Source organism: Furipterus horrens, unplaced genomic scaffold (assembly GCF_987537825.1).
Source record: "Furipterus horrens unplaced genomic scaffold, mFurHor1.1.pri manual_scaffold_6, whole genome shotgun sequence".
Lineage (NCBI taxonomy): Eukaryota > Metazoa > Chordata > Mammalia > Chiroptera > Furipteridae > Furipterus > Furipterus horrens.
The window spans coordinates 56,530,923-56,550,521 of record NW_028327176.1 but is presented as its reverse complement, the minus strand read 5'-3'; the positions used below and the strand labels follow the sequence as shown (position 1 = coordinate 56,550,521).

At 38.9% G+C, this 19,599-nt stretch overlaps 1 non-coding gene across 1 annotated transcript; it reads right to left on the bottom strand.

Moving 5' to 3' along the window:
• Positions 1-19,492: 19,492 nt before the first annotated feature.
• On the bottom strand, positions 19,493-19,599 carry LOC150006276 (U6 spliceosomal RNA). Its single transcript, XR_016512235.1, has one exon. It is a non-coding gene; the product is annotated as a U6 spliceosomal RNA (small nuclear RNA).

Genomic DNA, 19,599 nt, shown 5'->3' with positions numbered 1-19,599 from the left:
AGAGGGTGACACACATGTGACAGGCCTCTTTCTGGACATATGGAGGTAGCAGAGACAGTGGGAAATATTCTGAAAACAATAAATGTAAAAGCATGTTGGGTGGGTCAGTGGACAAAGCACTAAGTTTAGTGTTGTACATGACCTGCCCTCCAGCCCTATTACCTTTTTCCTTATATCCTACCTATCACCCCTTAACTTCTTTTTTATTCTTTTCATTAAATATATTGAAGTGACACTGGTTAACAAAATTATACAGGTTTCAGGTGCCCCCTTAACTTTTATTCTCACCACTCTGACCTCCCTGGAAGAACCTGATGCACCATGAATGTTTCCACCTCAAAGCCTTCATGTCACTGTTCTCTCTTTTTGGAATGCTCAGAGATCCACCTTGATCCCTTCTTTAACTCTTTCAATTGTCACTTCATCAGAGGAGGCTTGTCTAACTACCCAATATAAAATAGTGTCAGACCATCTATCTTTCTAATTGATCATCTTCTGTCCCCTTTCCCTGCTACATTTTTTTCACAGCACTTATCACCATGTGACATACACATTTTCTTATTTATTTATATAATAGCTGCCTCCTACCATGTGCCACTGCAAGGCGAGCTCCATGAGAACAAGAACTTTTTGTTGACTTGGTTCACTGATGTATTCCCAGCACCTAGAACTGTGCCTCCATATTAGAAGATCATTACACATTTGTTAAATAAATGGGTGAATGAGTTTACAATTTTTCCATAGATAGCCTCCAACTGAAAGATAAAACTTGAGATACATTATAAGTCTGCCATGTTAGATTTGGTCATCTGAGTCTAGGGCTATAATTTAACAAGGCTCATTGACAAATCACTAATCTTCTTAGCAGCGATGAGTTTAGACCAGATAAATTTTTAGATGGAAACAATATAAATATGGTTACTGCACAAGTACAAGGTTTTTTGGCAGAAATGCTGATGTGTTCTTTTTAGCACAGAGCCTGAAAGCACTAGGCATGCGATCCATGGGGAATGAAAGTAAAAAAAAAAAAAAGAATAGATTGGGTGTTGCAAAAATGATCAAAGTCTTAAAGTTAGACATGGGTTCAAGTCTAGGTCTGCAGCTCGTTGTTATATGCCCTTTGGCAAATTAATTAACCTTCATTTTTCTCATCTATAAAATGGGAATGGGTAGCAATATGGCAACATTGACCTTACAGAGCTATTGGGAAGATCAAGTCAGACAATATATGTACAAGTGCTTAGCCCACTATTACTTTTCTATTTTTTTCTCTGAGTCTTAAGTAAAGGTGGCATGATTTAGTGCAAGGTTGAAAGCATAAAACTATCAACAAAGACTACTTATTTAAAAAGAAAAAATAAAAGCTTAAAATTCACAAGATCTCTAGCCAAGCATAACTGATCCTCTTCTTTGTTTCTAACAGCTTCCATAATTTTATTTCATTAACTTAGTTAACAAGTCATTAACAAAGTTAATTTAAGTACTGTGCTCTCACTAAATGCCAGGTATCACCACTTAGTAACTGTTTCCTATTAGCTTTCTTTTATGATTAATACTCCTCTGGTTAAAGATACCTTTACTGTTCTTCCCCTTTTTCAGATGCAAATGTAGAATGAGAAAATGTTGTCAGTACTTAAGATGCTCTGGGTTGGATAAGAATAGGGATACTGTATAGCAAAACAAACAACTAAAAATACTTTGAGAAATCCTTTGGGGTTTTTTTTTGTTGCTGTTGTTGTTTTTTTCAGTATTAGAATATACTATGGATAGCAAAGAGCGGATAATGCAACTGCAGCATAAAGCAGGAATGAAATGATTAGTTTGAGCGCAGAGTAATTTGTTCTTTTAGTTTATGTCTAATCACTGTCTACTTCTCTCATGGAACCATTAACGTCCACCTGCATGGCCTCAAATCTAAGAAGAAATATTGCAGGTAATAGTCTTATTTTATTATTAATTAGCTCTCTCTGGGATCAGGGGACACTCCATGTCTTTCTGTTTCTGTTGGGAAACAGACTGTCTCAGAGCTGTTAAACTGGCAGAACTGCATGAAAAAAAAGACTTCCTTTTATTTCAAGGGGAGAACTGCTCCTACCAACTCCAGATAAAAATCACTGAAAACCATAGCAGAAGTAATAGGGGAGGTGACATTTGCATTACGCAGCACTTTTTTGCCAAGTCCTGTAGATATTGTCTCACCTAGGGTAGGCAAGATAGGGCTGTGTCTTGCCTCTCCCTGACCAATGTTAAATTTGGGAGGTATTAAGAATGATCTATGAAGTCAAATTCTTGTCTTAGGACTTATAACTAAGTGGTGGCAGAGTTGAAACTAGGTTTCAGCCTTTTAAATCCTTGTTAATTGTTCTTTTCACAAGATCCTTCCCTCATTCACTCACACTCTTTGGTCCACATGTTGAGCTTTTGTGATTTCTCTCTGTCAAAGTTAGCCCATAATTTTATAGGCCAGTTTCTTTGAGTGATACCTCTTTGAGGTGGCATAATTGTAAAGCACACAGAGCAAAATTTTTTCTAAGAAAAGCCCTGCAGTAGGAATTATTTAGTCTCATAATTATTATGGTTTCTACTTGTACAGTGGGAGAAGTGAAACACAGTCTTAAGGACCTGGTGAAATCTTTTTCATAAACTAAGTGCAGAGTCAACCAATTACTGTAAAAAAGTGATCCACTAGTTGTAGCCAAAAAAGCAATAATCCTTCTTGGTTATGAACATATTTATTTAATTAAAGTTTTGAAATTCATACTATTAACAGAAGAGAGCAAGAACCAAGGAGTCAGTTGCTTTGATTGAAATAAATGCCTGGTTTTTCATAAAATCTTATGAAAACCAGCAGAAGGGGGAAAAAATGAAAAAGAACACCTGAAGATTTCTAGTGGACTTTCACTTTATTGAATGAGCTTCTTCTTTTTTCTTTTTTTGCCCTTTTCAGAAAATATAAACAACACATGTGTATTCCCATCAAATTTATAACAGGTTTTACTGTCCAAAAGCAATGTGAACTGTCTCAGAGAGATGACTGTGATTTACAATTCCAAAAAAAAACCCACAAAACACTTTTCATTAAGGAGAAGCAGTTCTCCATTATCAAGTCATCTAAAAACAAAATAGTTTTATGTTATTTCAAATATATTACAGGCAAATTAGATCATATCTTTCTACTTGGTTGGTTTAATGAATGAATGACTCATTTAAAATGGACATTAAAAACAAGTTTGTTTAAATATTTTTTAAGCTTATTTTCTTAGTAAAAATGATCCCCTCACCATTATCCCTACTAACACCATAAAAAGAGAAAACATGTTGACACTTGCTATTTTCTCAGCAGTTGTTTATTTCTAACACCTATAGAATTATCTCTGAATCTTACTGCTAGAGTTTAAGTCAACAAGAATGAACAGAATATGAATTTAATTATATAAAGGTTTTAGTTCTCAGAAAGTAAATTCTGAAGAAATCACCAGTAGTCTTTAGCACCTGAAGACCTATAGTATATGCCTATGACTTTCATTCTCAAGGGTCCAAACCTGTTCTAGCTCCTTGGAACACTTGCTCTTGGGACACTCGCTCTGGGAACCTAGCTACTATACTGAGGGAAGCCCAAAGCACCTGTGGAGGTAATGGGGATGTGCTTCAGTCTGTAAGCCCAGATGAGCTTCCAGCTGAGCCCTCAGCAACAGCCAGCATCAACTGCCAGCCACAAAAAATGAGCCACCTCTGATGTGCAGCACAGATAAGCCTTGAGAAGACTATGGCCTCCAATACCTTCAAGAGAGACCCTGAGCAAGAACACTCCAGTTGAACCTAGTTAACCCATGGGACTGATAAGATGATTAAGACTGTTTTCTTAAGCCACTAAGTTTTGGAGTATTTTGTTGGCCAGAAATAAATCACTGGAAAAGTCCCTATAGCTAGATGTTTTGGTCCTGATTTAATTTTCTTTAGTTCCATGCTGCTGGCTCTAAAGTAAGTCTCTGGATCTGCTTAGTTAATATTGACAATTTTCTGTTTCTAACTAGCCACATGTATTTCCCTGTCCCACAGTCCTCCGCTCCTCACAGCTGAAATCACTAGACACACACCACAGCTCAGCCTATATGTATTCTGAAACAATCATCTTTCTAGACCTTTTAAATCTCAACTCCTTGTCTTGATCAAAAAAATCTACCAAGAGTTCTCAACCCTAAATGCATATTGGAATCACTTGAGAAGTATTACAAATATATATGATTACTAGTTCCCACCCTCAGAGATTTTCATCTCATTTGTCTAGGACATGGTTTCTCTGCACTGTCACTATAGACCTTTTGGTCCAGAAAGTTCTATGTCTTCAGGGGCTTTCTGTTATATTGTAGGATGCTTAGCAGTATCCCAGCCTCTACCCACTAAACCTCAGTAGCACCCTTACAGTTTTGACAACCAAAAGTGTCTTCAGATGCTGCTGAATGTGCACTTGGGAGCAAAGTCACCCCCATTTGAGAACTGCTGGTCTGGGGATTAGCCTGGACATCAAGATATTTCCAAACTCTAGGTTAGATTCTAATGTGCAGTCCAGGTTGAGCACTGCTGAGCTACAGTGTGCTGCTTTTTCAATTTAAATGTGTATATATATCACCGGGGACCTTGTTAAAATGCAGATTCTGATTGCGCCCAAGATTCTGCATTTCCAACATGCTTTTAGGTAATGCCAGTGTGGTTCTCCACCCACTCATTGTATAGCAAAAAAGCAGGATTTGCAATTTGCCTAAGGTCTGTACTTGCACTTAGTACTTTCATCCAGGTACTCCCAAATACCATACCCCAGCTGCGTTTGGAGAAAAATGGTTACTGGTGATTGTTGAAACAGGTTACCTATATTCTCCCCAGTAGACAAAAATGCCTGAAAACACGGTAGCAGAGAAATTACTTCGAGTTAATTATTCACTTTTTAGGGGAACAGTGTACCGCAAACTACATATTGCATTTCACCAGGGTAGAAAGTGCCAACAGATTAGGAGAAAACTTCCCTACAGTTTGCTGTTAGCAGTTGCCAAGGAAGAAAGCCAAACAATGCCTTGAGCTGCCAGCCTTTTTCAATAATACACTTCACACTGCCAGTGCTCAGAAAGGCTGTGTGTGGGACCAAGATTCCCCCCTGCTGCTTGAGCCCACCTTCAGCATCCCTTCCACATTTAAAAGTCCACAGCTTTAACATATGTCATGGGGGTTAAACAAATGAGTCAAGAGAGCAGTTTTTAGTTTGAAGAGGGATTTCAGGAAGTCAATTCTAGTCCCTGCAGGACAGAGGTCAATCTACAATTGAGTCAAGACAGACTCGCCTTAGGTCAATCTACAACTGAATCAAGACAGACTCGCCTTCTGGAATTTACACAGAACTGTGGAAAGGTTACTCTTCCTACACTCAGGATACAGGAATGCAGAGGGTTTGAACAACTCTGTTATGCTTTGGCTTTTATGCAAGAGAAATGCTCTCATTTCATTTTGGTGGTATTTATTTGCACCAAAATGACTTCAGAAGTAATTCCTCTCTCACCTATAAATTCCTCCAGGAACATGACAATGCTAGTGGTTAAAAAGTCTTCTGGGCATATTACTTAAGTCAAACTGGCTTCAAAGAAGAAAAAGGCATTTCACTGTCTGGGGATCTACAGTGAAGTACAAATCTATCTATGGATCCTCTTGTTGGCTCAATGTGTGATACGCAACAACATTGTACTTGGTACCTAAAAATGAAAAAAAGGGGGAGGTGTATTGTCTTAACTATTGACTGTTTAGGTAAACAATTCTAATTCTAATTAATCTTAAAGTTCTTTGAATACAGAAACTGTGAAGATTTTTCATCTTCTACTTTCCTTCATGTCCCTTAGTGACAATTCTAAACAAATTTAAGTACATGAACACTACTTAATTCTGAATAGATCTGCTCTAAAACCCATGTCTACTTTCCTACTATGGAAAAGAGGATTGACAGTGAGAACAAAAGCTCAACTTTTCATTTACCTCTTTTTTTCTGGAACCCTTATACCCAATCAGACTCATGAATTGGCTCCCAATTCCCTTTACTCTTGACTATACAGGGGCACAAGTAGGTTTACAGTTGTGAGTATGCAAAATACAAAGTTTATTCTTATATTTTTATTTATTAATTATTGTATTGTTTATTGGTATTACTATTCTAAACCTACTTTTGCACATATATCCATCCTAGCTCCTTTCAGATCAGCCTCCAGGGACATTTAGCAATGTCTGGAGACTAAATTGGTTGTCACAACTGGGGGATTACTACTGGCATGTCATAAATAGAGGCCAGTGATGCTGCTAGATGCCCAATAACACTTACAAGACAATCCCCCACACCAAAGAATTATCTGACCCAAAATGGCAGCTGTGCCACTGTTGAAAAGCCAGGCCTTAGGTTTTTAGAAGTTCTAAAGGCTGATAGAAACTGCAGGCCTCGTCTTACCACATAAAATTCTACTCCAAGATAGAAGAAATAAAGAGGACAAGAAAAAAAAAAAGAACTCATACAAGTAATTCCTTTACTTCTCCATGAGGACAGAGATCTTCTCATTCTTGTTCCTCTCTGTTATCTGAGGGCAAGAGTGACTGAGACATAGTAAGCACTTAATAAATATTTTTGGAAGAAAGAAATCAATCCCACCCCTCAGTTCAAGGGTGTCCTCATATAGAAAAGCTATAAAATTAGCTTTCTTGTGGTCAGCAGCCTTTTTCAGGCAGTGTGGTATATAGCACATTGCTTCCCAGACTTTAATGTGCACATAAATCACCTAGGGCTCTTGTTAAAAATGCATAGTTAAAAATGTAGGTTTTGACTCAGGATGAGGCCTAAGAGGCTGCATTTCCCACAGGCTTCTAGATGAAGCTGACACAGTCTAAGCCATACTGAGCAGCAAAAGTAAGCTATGTCTAGACTTGGAGCCAGAACATTGACCAACTTCCTCAGCCTCCATGTCTCGTCGCAGAAAATAGGAAAATAAAATCTATGCTATGCCCACATAAATGGTTGTGATGACTGTGAATCCTGACAAAAAAAAGAAAAAAAAAAAAGAAAAGATACCTACTAAGAAGGGCTTCTGACAGCTAACTGGTCTCACATTTGAAAAAACAGAGCTTAGCAGCCACTTCTGCAGAGGGTTTTCAGGCAAACTCTGCTTCAGGAGAAGTTTGTGTTGAACTGCTTGCCTCTGTGCTGAACTGCCTACCTGCCCTGTGTTTCTGACATCTGAACCAGCCCTTATAAAGGAGTTCCTGGAATCCTATTTCAACCATTAAGACTGAGGTTTTCCATTAAGACTAAGGTTTTCCCCAGCCAATCACAGCTGCACAGCTCTCGTCAATCAGAGCAGCTCTGTTCTAACCAGTCAGGAGTGCACCTTTTGGACCAATTAAACTCCAAGGATTTGGGGTCCTCAGTCACATGAGGAGGGACCAATCAGGGACCAGCGGCAGGGAGTCCTGTTCTACAAACCAGTTCTCAGTTCCCCTCTGGCTTGCAGAGGGCTCTATCCTTTTCCAGCAAAGGCTGAAGACTGCACCTCCCTGACTGAGTTAAAACACTGAAGCTGTCCCATCAGAGCAGACCATGAAGGAGCAGAGCAGAGCTATCTAGCTGCAGAGGGGTCTGGCCCCAGAGCCACCAGACCCAGGGCTGCTTCACAGCCTCCTCACCATCCTTTGTTTTCACAGCCATGCTGTATCACAGTTGAGCTGCTTTACACTGAATTAAGTTTCCTTTTTCACTGCACCCAAAACTGGGGATTCCTGTTGGTGTTGAATTGGTGCCAACAGCAATAAGTTGACAAGACTAAATTAAAAAATTATGTGCTAACATAATCTAGAAACTTCACAAGGGACAGTATAAATTGTATAAACTAAACTTTTTAATTTTTAAGTGAGAAAACAGGCCTAAGGAGCTTAACTTGCCCAGGGTTTCACTGGTGATTGGTTAGAGTTTAAACCAGATATTCCCCTACTCCAGACCCAGTCATGTGTACTGGCTGCACACGCTGCCTGGTGCCTAGTACTGGCTGCTGTTTTTTGGTCTCTGCTTTTCTCTTGAAGGTATTACATAATACCTTGGCCAAAATGAACCCCAAATATTCCTTCAAGTTTACCTGTTAACTCCATCCATATCCAATTGCCACAGCCAGTGAGATTAGTCTGCTCTAGACACGTCTCTGAAATCAGTCATTACATTCTGCTTCTCCATTTTGTGCATCATAATGTCCTCATACTGGGTTTTGCTCCCTTGATGTCTGAGAGAAGTGCAAACCAAATTAACCATATTCAAAAAGAGCAGTTAGCCTGGTGCCAAACAACGGAGCAGACACCAAGCTGGGATTAAACCCCACATTTAGATTCCCTGTGCATACCCCAAACCTTTCCAGAGAGAACACAGCCCTTCACTGTTTATACCAAACTCTCATTAGTCCAACAGCCTGTTGTCTTAATACTAAAAACCTGTTCATCAATAACAATTTAGGTGAAGGGAAATTACATTTAAAGAGAAACGTCCTGTCATTTATAGGTTCACTTTAAGAATCCTACTCTCTAATTGTCTCAAAATAATCTTGGGTCTGCTTTTCTTCTTCTCCTGCAAAGTAGATAATAACAACGTTCTGAGAACTCTAGTTGTATTTCTGTCCTGTGTCTTTTGCTTCCGGGTTGAAACATTCCTTCGACTCTCATGGATTTTAAGTGCCATCTAGTGGCCAATCTTCAAGTGTTAAAAATAATGCAATGAAGATTAACAAGCAGCACTGAGATACAGGATGAAGGGATAATCTCTTTACCTAAGAATCACCAAATCTGCCATATGTCGTCGTCGTCGGCAGCCGTCCGTCTCGAGAGACGATGGTGTAGCTTCTTAAGAGTCTATCTGCACCGCTGAGAATGGCTGTGCAGTCCGACTCGGGAATGACACGGTATCTGTCTCCTCCCGTGTTGAATCGACATCTTGCGATGACGCTGGAGTGTCCCCTCCAGTGAAGCTGAAGCTACAGAGCCTGGGCAGGGTGATATGGAGGGTCTGCTGTTGCCCATGCAGCAGACCCCCCCTCTCTTCGCAGCTGAAGGGTCCAAGGGAAAGACGGAGTCAATACAGCTTGGCTTCAGGTGCGCCGCAGGAGTTCCCGGACGTCAAACCGCCTTAGGGACTCCGGCTCCGGATTTTCTGTCGGGGTTTACTCCCTTAGCCTTTCCCCTGAAGAGGTATGCCGCAAGGCAGCGGAGGTTTTTTGGAGTCAGAGTTTTCCTTCTCTGATGTGCCCTGACTGGAAGATCGAACCAGCGACACTTAGCTCGCAGGCCGACGCTCAATCCACTGAGCCAAACCAGCCAGGGCTCTGCCATATGTGAATTACCAATATTCAAAACTTTTAAGTACTTTTTCAAATACTATGCCTTTAGGCTTGAGCATTATGCATATATCTTTAATTTGAAAGACAGTTCTTTAAACCAGAAGAGTAGCTTAGCCCTTCTGAGTACCTTTCATCAGTGTTCTCTATTTGCTTCGACAATTTTACCCACTTTTTCCATTACAGAGAAGAGCAACAACTCAGGATTTCATTCTATGAAGAGACAAAAAAGTTTTTCCTTGCTTTCTCTTTCTTGGAAAAGGGAGAGTCTGGAAAGATGGCAACTCTCTTCTCTTCCTCCACCCTCAGAAGTCCTCAGTTACTGCTCCTTCATAGGTTTGGATTCTCCTGACCCACCACCTGCACGTGGGTGAGTCTGGCTGAATGCTATAGGACTTGGATGCCTCTGTCCATTTTCCATGCAATGGTACACAAACCAGGGTGGGCAGAAGTTAAGAAATGTGTCTACAGACTTATTACCAGATCATAACAGTTGGAATTATGATTTAGACTTCCAGCTCCTACTCTGATGCTGTTTTGAAATCAAAAGGAGTTGTAGTAGAAATGCACTTATAAAAGTAGACCCCAGGTACTCAGAGAAAATATGTACACATGAAATACAATCAGAGAGATATGAAAACAGATGTCCCTTTTACAGCACAAATGGAGAGTTCAAAAGGAATTTTTATTTTAAAAGATTAGATATCTTTGAACACCAAGATTATTAAATACTAGCTCACAACAATTTACTTTGTTTTAATAACATTTGGTTTTTCTGACTAAAAATGTTAACTATAGAAAATAGCATGAAGTAAAAAGTTAGTTATTTCTCATATGTTCTGTAGATATAGCCCTATTAAAATCCTTTTCTTTCCCCCCTATATATGTCTAGATGTTAAGACTGCGATCATATATACACAAGGTTTTGCCTTTTTCAAAATATATATTTTCCCATGTCATTAAATGTATTCACGATATCAAAATATTCCATAACATGAATGCACCATGTTTAATTTAACCAATACTTATTGATAGACATTAGTGTTTCTAAATCTTGCTCTCAGATCTCAATAATTCTGAGATGAACTTCCCTGTAAACAAATAAGACAAATGTAAGTATTTATTACAAGTGACTTCTAGAACTTGAATTGTTGGGTCAGAGAATGTAAACGTGTTGAAGTTTTGTGATACACACAACAAACCAATCGCTAGAATAGAAATGTAATCATCAATGAATTCTCACCTGGACCTCGTATGAATATAAGAATGACATTTTCTTTGACATTTGCTGCCAACCCACCCTCCCCTCATCAGGGTATCTCCTTGAGCAGACAGTAAGCCAACTAAAAGTCTCCATTTTTTAATTTTCCAATGCATGTCTGTGGGCCTTCTGACCTTGAAAAGTGTAAACACCTCCAGAATTAGCCCAGGGTCTCTCACATGGTACACATAAGGCAATCACATGGGAGGGTTCTGGTCTCTCAAGGAAATAAGAGAAATTGTAGCTCTTCTGTCTATTTTTTGGTATAAATTGGTATAAAATTCTGTCCAAACTTTTTAGTCACTTTTTTTTATATAGTGTTACCTTACATGCACCCACATCTAATAATTATCCAAGTTCAAATTATGTTCTCTCTCTCTCTTCCATATTGGTACAAAGGAGTCTTTTGTTTGTGAGACTGTTTTATTTCCCTAACAACCACATGAGAATACCTGTGCTCCACAATTAGAGTTTCTGTGGACAAGGCTGCCTAGTAACGATTAGTAATGACAGAAGCCAACAATGTCATTTTGAGACATTCTTTCTGAATTCACGTGATAGAATACTTTCCAACTGACAAATTTTAAGAACTATCATCAGGTTTCCCTGACATTTTATACATTATTATTTTCTGGGTAACAGGTAGCATTCCCCTATTCTTTAAAAAAAAAAAAAAAAAAACTTGAAATATTTTTAAATATATATCAAAACCATTAGTGAAATTGATACAGTCTAAATTTAAAGGAAAAAAATCTTGTTAAAGTTTGCTTTCTCATCTCTATGTTTCCTCCAATAAGTAGGGGAAGGTCATCAGTTTTGGCTAATCATTAAATTAGAGTAGAAGTCAGAGCCTTCAGCTGAAAACTCCCAGTTTGTCTCCTCTCCAAAACTGTCAGAAGAGGTTTTCAACTCTGAATTAAAAATAACAGGATTGGTTGAGAATGACTAAATCCACATTTTAATTAAGTTTAATGCAATTCACTTGCCAATATTTGGCCATTTTTATTTAGAAAAAAGGTGGCAGTTCATATGGCATGAGCTAATAGAACAATCTATAATTACAAAATCATAAGTAGTAGATCACTAGAAGTAAATACCCAGAGGTGTCACTAATGTGGGTTCTGGTGTTTGCTATGAGTTCCTCATTGGACATATGCTGCTGACCACTGAGCATGGAGTGCTGGAACCATGGTGTCTACAGGGCTTTGGCCTAAGCCCTCTTTTTCTGTCATCATCTTTGTGGGAGCTAAATATAATGATAATAATACTTTTCCTCCCACCTCCCAAGTTCTTGAAGCTGTGCTTATAGTCAAATTAATAGAGGCAGATTAACAGGAAAAAATGAGAATTCAATATGTGTACATGGGGAATTCATATAAGCATGAAAATTCCAAAGAGAGTAAGGTAACATTAGATATATAAGATATTTTGGACAAAGGAGAAAGGGAAGAATAGAGTGTTGGATTTCAGAAGTGACAATGGGCCATTTAAAGGTAGGTGAGAAAAAGAGGAACATACAGGGTAGGGCAAAAGTAGGTGTACAGTTGTGAGTATGCGGAACATGGTTTATTCTTGTATTATTATTTATTAATTATTGTATTATTTTCCATACAAACAACTGTAAGTCTACCTTTGCCTCACCCTGTACATGGCTGGTAAACTCTTGCTAGGTGACTCAGAAACAACGAGACAGAAGGCATATCTAGCTAACAGGGCCCTGCCTGAAGCCCTCTTATTTACCATACTTAATTCAAATTAGGCTAAGTCAACATCCTAAGATCTCCTTCCTGAAGCAGTTTTTTAAGTCTGCATCTCTTGGGCAGGAAAGGGACAGGGTCAGAGGTTCTTTCTGAGTCTTGTTTCTTAATAACCAGTTGAAAAGCAATATCTCAAAAAGAAGCTTCAGGGTGGCAAAGCTTTGGTTCCCTTCATCTTTTCATTGGTTCTTCACAGATTCCAATGGCCCATGCTGGTCCAGACTATTGTACACCATGGTGGTCATTTCCTAATATAAAAAGTGGTTAAGTGGGGGCAAGGACAAGGTAAGAACCCCACCATTCATATAGGTAAGGAAAACCACTGAGCTGGGCACATCCTCGGGCACAGCAAGAGGCAGCTACACTCACCCATCCATGCTCCACCTGCCATCATCACTTCCTCTGTTGGTTAGCAAATGCCTATGTGGAGCTCCAAAAAATAGCATAAGAATTGGGAGCAGACCATCTAAAGAGGAGAGCTTCAATCTCTCCTCTTCACCACATAGAATAGAGAGACGAAGATTCCCGCTCCCCAAGCTGAGGTGCAGAGGCCCACAGGAAGGGGAGATTCGTCTCATTATGAGGCAGTTTTTGAAGCAGACATGCTGACTAACGCTCCGGTGCCTATCTGAGCTAGAGGAGATAAGAATCAGTGAAAGGTGGCAGGACAAAATGGGGACAATAGGGGGAAGACCTGCAGTCCCACTCTTTGTCATGTCAAAGATGTCGTTTCCATTGGTCAGGGGGCACATATTCAAGGTAGCTGGGCCTGAGCTGCCATATTATTCAAGTAGAATCTAAAAACTGTGGAGAGAGAACTGGGAAGTGGGGTCAAAAAGCAGAGGCCAGAATCACATCTCCTATGGAGGCAACTCTGCACCTTGGAGACCTTCCTTCAGAGGCCTCAGAAAAACCCATGCCTTGAGAGAAAACAGCACCTCTAGGGTTACACAGAGAGAGATAACCCACCCAGAACTGTTGGCTGGGAAAGCTGCAGTGTGTAAGGATTACAATGGCAAGCCAGTAAGTACAAAGGCCTCTGCCTTGTCACTCTTCCCTCCCCACTGCCCCAGCTCAGAGGAGCCAGAAGAAATGTAGAGCTGACCGCACCACCTTCCCAATACAAACCCATCCAGTCAAAGGTGAGGCCTCTGTTGGGAATTAGGTGGAGATGAGATATGAGTTGAACCAGATTGAGTTTTAACATCTACTAGTGCCCAAGAGGTAGTTAAGAGGTAAGAAAGAGACAAGCAACAGAGTTTGTGTGATTCAAATCAATGGATGCAGAAAAAATATTTTCATGCTCCTAAGTCACCAAGTTCAAACTGTTCAATAAGCCAGTCAGACTAATATCTGGACTGATGAACTCATTGCAATTTCTAGGTTGCTAAAATTTCAATTTTTACAGTATAATTGAGTTCAAAGCTGAGGAATCACCAGTAACAATCACAATATAAAGGAGATGAAGATAAACTTCATTTGGAAAGAAATTGCAGCAAATTAAACTAAATAGAATTTGTAGTTTTGTTTCAGCTCATCCCTGTCATACATGGTGCTGAAGGAGCAGAAATAATCAAGTCCAAATAGCACTGTCAACAAGAAGAAAAAAAAAAAAAAGAAAATGAACTCAGTTTATTTAATTGGAGGGGTATAGAGAAAAGAATAAAGCTAGTTGGATCTTGTGTTAAAAAATAATTATAGTCGCAAGGTGGTGGGAGGAGGTGGAAGAGGATGAGAATATAGGGGGGATAGTGATGGAAAAAAATTAAAAATAAAATAGGTCAGGGTTAGTAAATATATATGTTATATATATAGTTGGTTATATGATTTTTCACTTTTCAGTTTTCTCAATAATTTTGATTTATAGGTCACAAGTCACAATAACACATTTATTCTAACATGGCTGCCTTTCATAAATTGATTTTATAAAATTGAAGAAATTGAAGCCAGATATGATGAGACTATTTAATACAATGCTTTTCCAAGGTTATAAAAGGTATTAACTACTTTAGAAATCTTTACCATAGCCCTGCCACACCACAAGGTAAAAATCAAATGAACATTATTTACTCATTATTAAAGATGTGTCTTTTGTTAGAATCATTAAACCCAAATATTATTCTCTCCAGGTCATTAATTTGGAAATTTTCTTATGAATGTTAATAATATACTTAGCTTCCTGTAAGACCATGTAACTATATTAGTTATTTCCCTCTCTTCGCCTTGCGCATTTAGAATCTTGGAATTTAATATCTCTGGAAATTTATGAAGCTTGTCTAAAGAGATGGCCACAGTGATTTAACATATATGTTAAAAGCAACTAGATTATAGTTAATTCTTCATCTGTCGAGAACTTCTTGAACTTCAAATTGTTGCATTCTTACCAATTTTCTTAAGACAAACCTCTGTTCTTCAGACATTTGAGACAAGTATGCTTCTTCAAAGCAATTTTGAAGTTCAAATATAGCACATTTCTAACCATCTGCTTCTACAAAACTTCAATGGATATTTCAAACATATGCAAGTTGTTTGCCTCCTGTAGCTGGAAGCAATGTCTACATGTTCTTTCCATAAGAAACAGGAAAGGCTTCTATTTACTCAGCAATATATAAGCAATGGAGAGTCATTGAGAGAGGCATAGAAATGACAAACTATACTGTTTCTGGCATAAAATTTATAATTTTTTTATTTCTTCAAGGTTATCATTGCATTTCATAATTTGCTAATACTCAATTTCACTTTCAAGGATCAGAAAGCAGTTATGTAACTACCCTTTGGGTACAACTAGCTCTCCAATTCTGTTACTGAACAGTACAAACCCAACATTTTGAATTCCTGACAGCACTCTGCCTAGAAATGGATAGACTCTGTAAGGATTTTGCCATTCATTATACAAGTCTCAAATTAATAAGATGGTGTTTTTCTATGAATGATCTATAATTACAGTCTTTCACTAATCTAATACAATTCAAATTCAGTTTCTCCTACTGTAAGTACAAAATAGCTGGGTTTTACTCTCCATGACTAAGTGAGATCCAATCTCTCTTTCAGATAAGCCAGAGCCAAAGTTGCAAGATTAGGCTGGCATGAGCTACTTCGATGGCCTGAGGTCACAAAGTGAGAAAATTAGGGCAATGTTTAAGGCAAATTTAAAAGCCAAGCAAGGACTCTGAGGGATCAATGCACAAAGGCTCAGCAGAGAGATAAGATCCAGCAATAATGCAACAGGGACAACAAATGAACTAGAACATACCCATTGGGTTGTTGGAGGTGGAGCCTAGATAAATCTCCAGGTACTGGATGGCACCTACTGGCCCTTTTTATATAGGACCCATGACATTAATAGAAAATTTAGAGACCTCACCAAAACATGTTGACATTGTTTTCTAAAAATGAGATTCAAAAATACAAGGTAAAACAGCCTAAATTTTCTGGAGATGACTCTAACTGTAAATTCTTTGGAGTTAACTTTTCTCATTTGGGAAGTTTCTCTGCTTTTATAGACTGAATCATGCCCCTCTTCAAATTAATTTGTAGCCTTCAAATTTATCTGTAGCCCTAACCCTCAATGTGACTGTATTTGAAGAGAGGGGGCCTTTTTTAAGGTTAAAAAAAAATTAAGCCCTGGCTGCTGTGGCTCAGTGGATTGGACGTCGGCCTGCGAGCCAAGTGTCGCTGGTTCAATTCCCAGTCAGGGCACATGATTAGGTTGCACGTCAGGTCCCCAGTTGGGGGCGCAAGTGAGAGGCAACCACACAGTGATGTTTCTCTCCCTCTCTTTCTCTTTTCCCCTCTCTCTAAAAATAAACAAATAAATAAAAAAAAATTTTTTTTTAAAGATTAAGCTAGGTCATAAAGCTAAGGTCTTGATTTAATATGACGGTGTCCTTATAAGGAGAGGAAGAGACACCAAGACTGTGTGCACAGATGAGGACACAGTAGGAAGACGATCATCTGCAATCCAGAAAGAGAGGCCTTAAAAGAAACTAAGTATACCAACACCTTGATCTTGGACTTCCATCCTTCAGAATTGTAAGAAAATTAATTCCTGTTGTTTAAGCCTTCTAGTCTGTGATACCTCAGAGATATTGCTCATTAGTTTTCAGACCAATACAATAAAGCAAGTATCACATTAAAGTAAGTTGTAATCTTTTTGCTGGCAAAGGGTCTTGTCTTCCATTTGTGAAATACTGGGCATCTGTTAAATACAATAAAACAAAGTTCAATATAACAAGGTAAGCCTATATTTTGTTATGTTAGCCCTAACAAACTAAGACATCTGGCTTACTATATAGATATATCAATTTCATGTATCCTAATAGAGATATGCTTAAATATGCAAGTATTTTTCTTCATCATTGTGTCATCTAACTTAACAAATGTTAGTCCATTTGCAAGAGATTAGAGTTCCTATAAGTTCATGTTTAAGCAGTAAAGAACTATATAAGCAAAGAATATTATGATTACTTTCATTGTTTCTACAACCTGTATAACTACTTATATTGTCGCAAGATTTAGTCACTCTGGCTGTTAACATAATTTTTAATGGTATGCAAATCAATGAGTAGGCTATTTTCACCACTGGCACATACTGTAGCTCCTCAAGCTTCCACTCTTAAGCCTGGTGGGTAATATCTATTCTCTTTGTACATTTTTTTTTTTTAGCTTTACTACCACTTTGTTTTTCTTCTACTCTCTCATGTGTTAATTCATTCTACTGGAATTTATTAAGTACCAATTAATGTTCCAGGTGCTGTATTAGACACTGGATATAGATACTTTTCCTACCCACATGGACTATATAGCCTAGCGGGGATAAAGAAGAAGAGAACTAACATAATAAATATATAGCTTATTATATGTGCTATGAAGAAAATACATAAGGTGCAGTGAAAGAGAATAATGAGAGATGGGGAGTGTTGGGCAAAATAGTTTCTAGTTCTTGACATGAACAACACCATCTAAAGAAGGAAGTTGTTCTCAGTGACGGTCAGTGCATCCCAGGATGGGTAGGCCCTTATTACCAGAAAGGGATGTTTCTATGCAGGTAAGCAAGCCCATTAAGTTGTTTACTGCTTTAAGAATATATAGCTCTTAACAATCTCGTGCCACTAGTTAAAAGCCACCTGTGTTCCTGTAGAATATATACACATATGTACATATAAATATACATAAACCTATACATATACATATACATATGCATATTAATCCCCTATTCCATTTTGGGAGCAGAGATCCACCATCTTACAGTCACCTAAGACTCTGCTTTTGTCTAAAAGTTCCCTTAATAAATTTTGTTTAAGTCTGGTGTCATCAGCCTGTTTCTTCAGTCTCTGGACCCTTTCCTCCTTTAGAGGCTGGTTCCAGAACACCCTGGGAAATTTTCCCAAACTGGAGAGAGTGGATATACCTTCTTAGCATTTTGGGAAGCCCTTCAGTACAGTTTAAGGCAATGCTCAAAGTTACTACAATAGATAAACCACAAAATATCAATGTTTTAACACAACAGATTTTTATTTCTCACTTATAATCTAATCAGGTGTTTAGTAGACAGCATTCCATATAGTGATTTGGAGATGCAGGCCTCTCTCCTTTATTCCCTCTGTCTCTGTCATCTCCTAGAACCTCTCAGAGTTCTTTTTTTTTTTTTTTCCAGCTATTGGTCAGAAACAGAGAAGACAGAAAAGCTAAGGCCCCCTTTTAAACCCTTCAGCACAAAAAAGGTCGCATCACTTCTGCACATGTTCCATTAGTGAAAAGTGTATACATGACTGCAACCAGATGCAAGAGGAACTGGGAAATGTAGTCCTTGTTTGGTCAGCCACTTCCAAGAGACAACTATATGCTACAGAAAGGGAACACAAATGTTGTTGGGGACTTGGCCATCTCTGCCATTACCTCTGAGAAAAAGAGATTGCAGAAGAAATTTGAAGGATAACAAGAGTCAGACCTGTGAAGAACTGTGGAAGGGTGGGTCCAGCCAGCCTCAAAATACAGCCTTCTGCATTCAAAAGTTAGAAATAAGAAACTGAAGTGGGTAAGGGAAAAGAAGAATTTACTGCTGTTGAGGTAGAAAGGGGACAGATCTATGGATTTTTTAAAAAATGTATTTTATTGATTATATTGTTACAATAGTTCCAATTTTCTCCCCTTTACTCCCCTCCACCCAGCATCTCCCTCCCCCAGCAATCCCGCCCCCCAAGTCCATACCCCTGGCTCATGAAAAATAACTATCCCTCCCTCTCAGATATTAAGACCCTTTGTAATCTCATAAAGGACAATGGGCGAAGGTCTCAAGCTCCTCTAGCTGCTTCAAGCTGGACATGGTCATCGTCCTACCTACCCTTGGGTCCAGAAAACCCTAATAATAGTGGGGGTGTGGAGGGGAGGGTGGCCTTCCCACATGGGGAAGGATCGTGCAGACTCCAGGTCAGTTGGCTGCCCCCGGACAACGGCGTGCTTGGTTTAACAGGCTGGCATCCTTGTTGTGTTCTGGGGGCAACAGATTTGGCAAAAAGGGTTAAAAGACATCATTCAATCCATACCTACCAGATGACAAAAGGCAGGGATTAATTTTTCAATGTTCCACATTAGGAGAAAGAAAAAAAGAAAAAGAAAAAAAGGGCTTCTTTGGAGGAAGGTGTGCTAGGCACCTCTCACCTGTCCAAAACCCTTTTGCCCACCATACTTAGTTTGGGCTGAGGGAAATAGTTTAGGTTTCCCCCCTCTCAGACCTCTGGTCCCTTTCTGTTCAAGCCATTAGGATAGAAAAGAGAAACCAGTTTTAAAGTGAAGCCCACAGACCACCCCATTCTTCACCAACCCAGCTATTTAGTTCAGCCAAACCGTTGAGTCTCAGGAGGCAGTGCTGCAGAGAGGATTAAGTGAGGCTTATGCATACAGACAATCACTCAGGTAATGCGGTCATAGGCTTATGCCCTTTGAAAACAGAAAACACATGTTAATTTATGTAACATAACCCACAAACAAGTCTCTAAATCTGTAAGACTGTCTTATTGGGGAGACATCCAGTTGCAAGGCACTTAACATTCTACTTGTCTGCAACTTGAATACCTTTGATGAAAAATATGGAACGCTTCACGAATTTGCATGTCATCCTTGCGCAAGGGCCATGCTAATCTTGTCTGTATCGTTCCAATTTTAGTATATGTGCTGCCGAAGCGAGCAC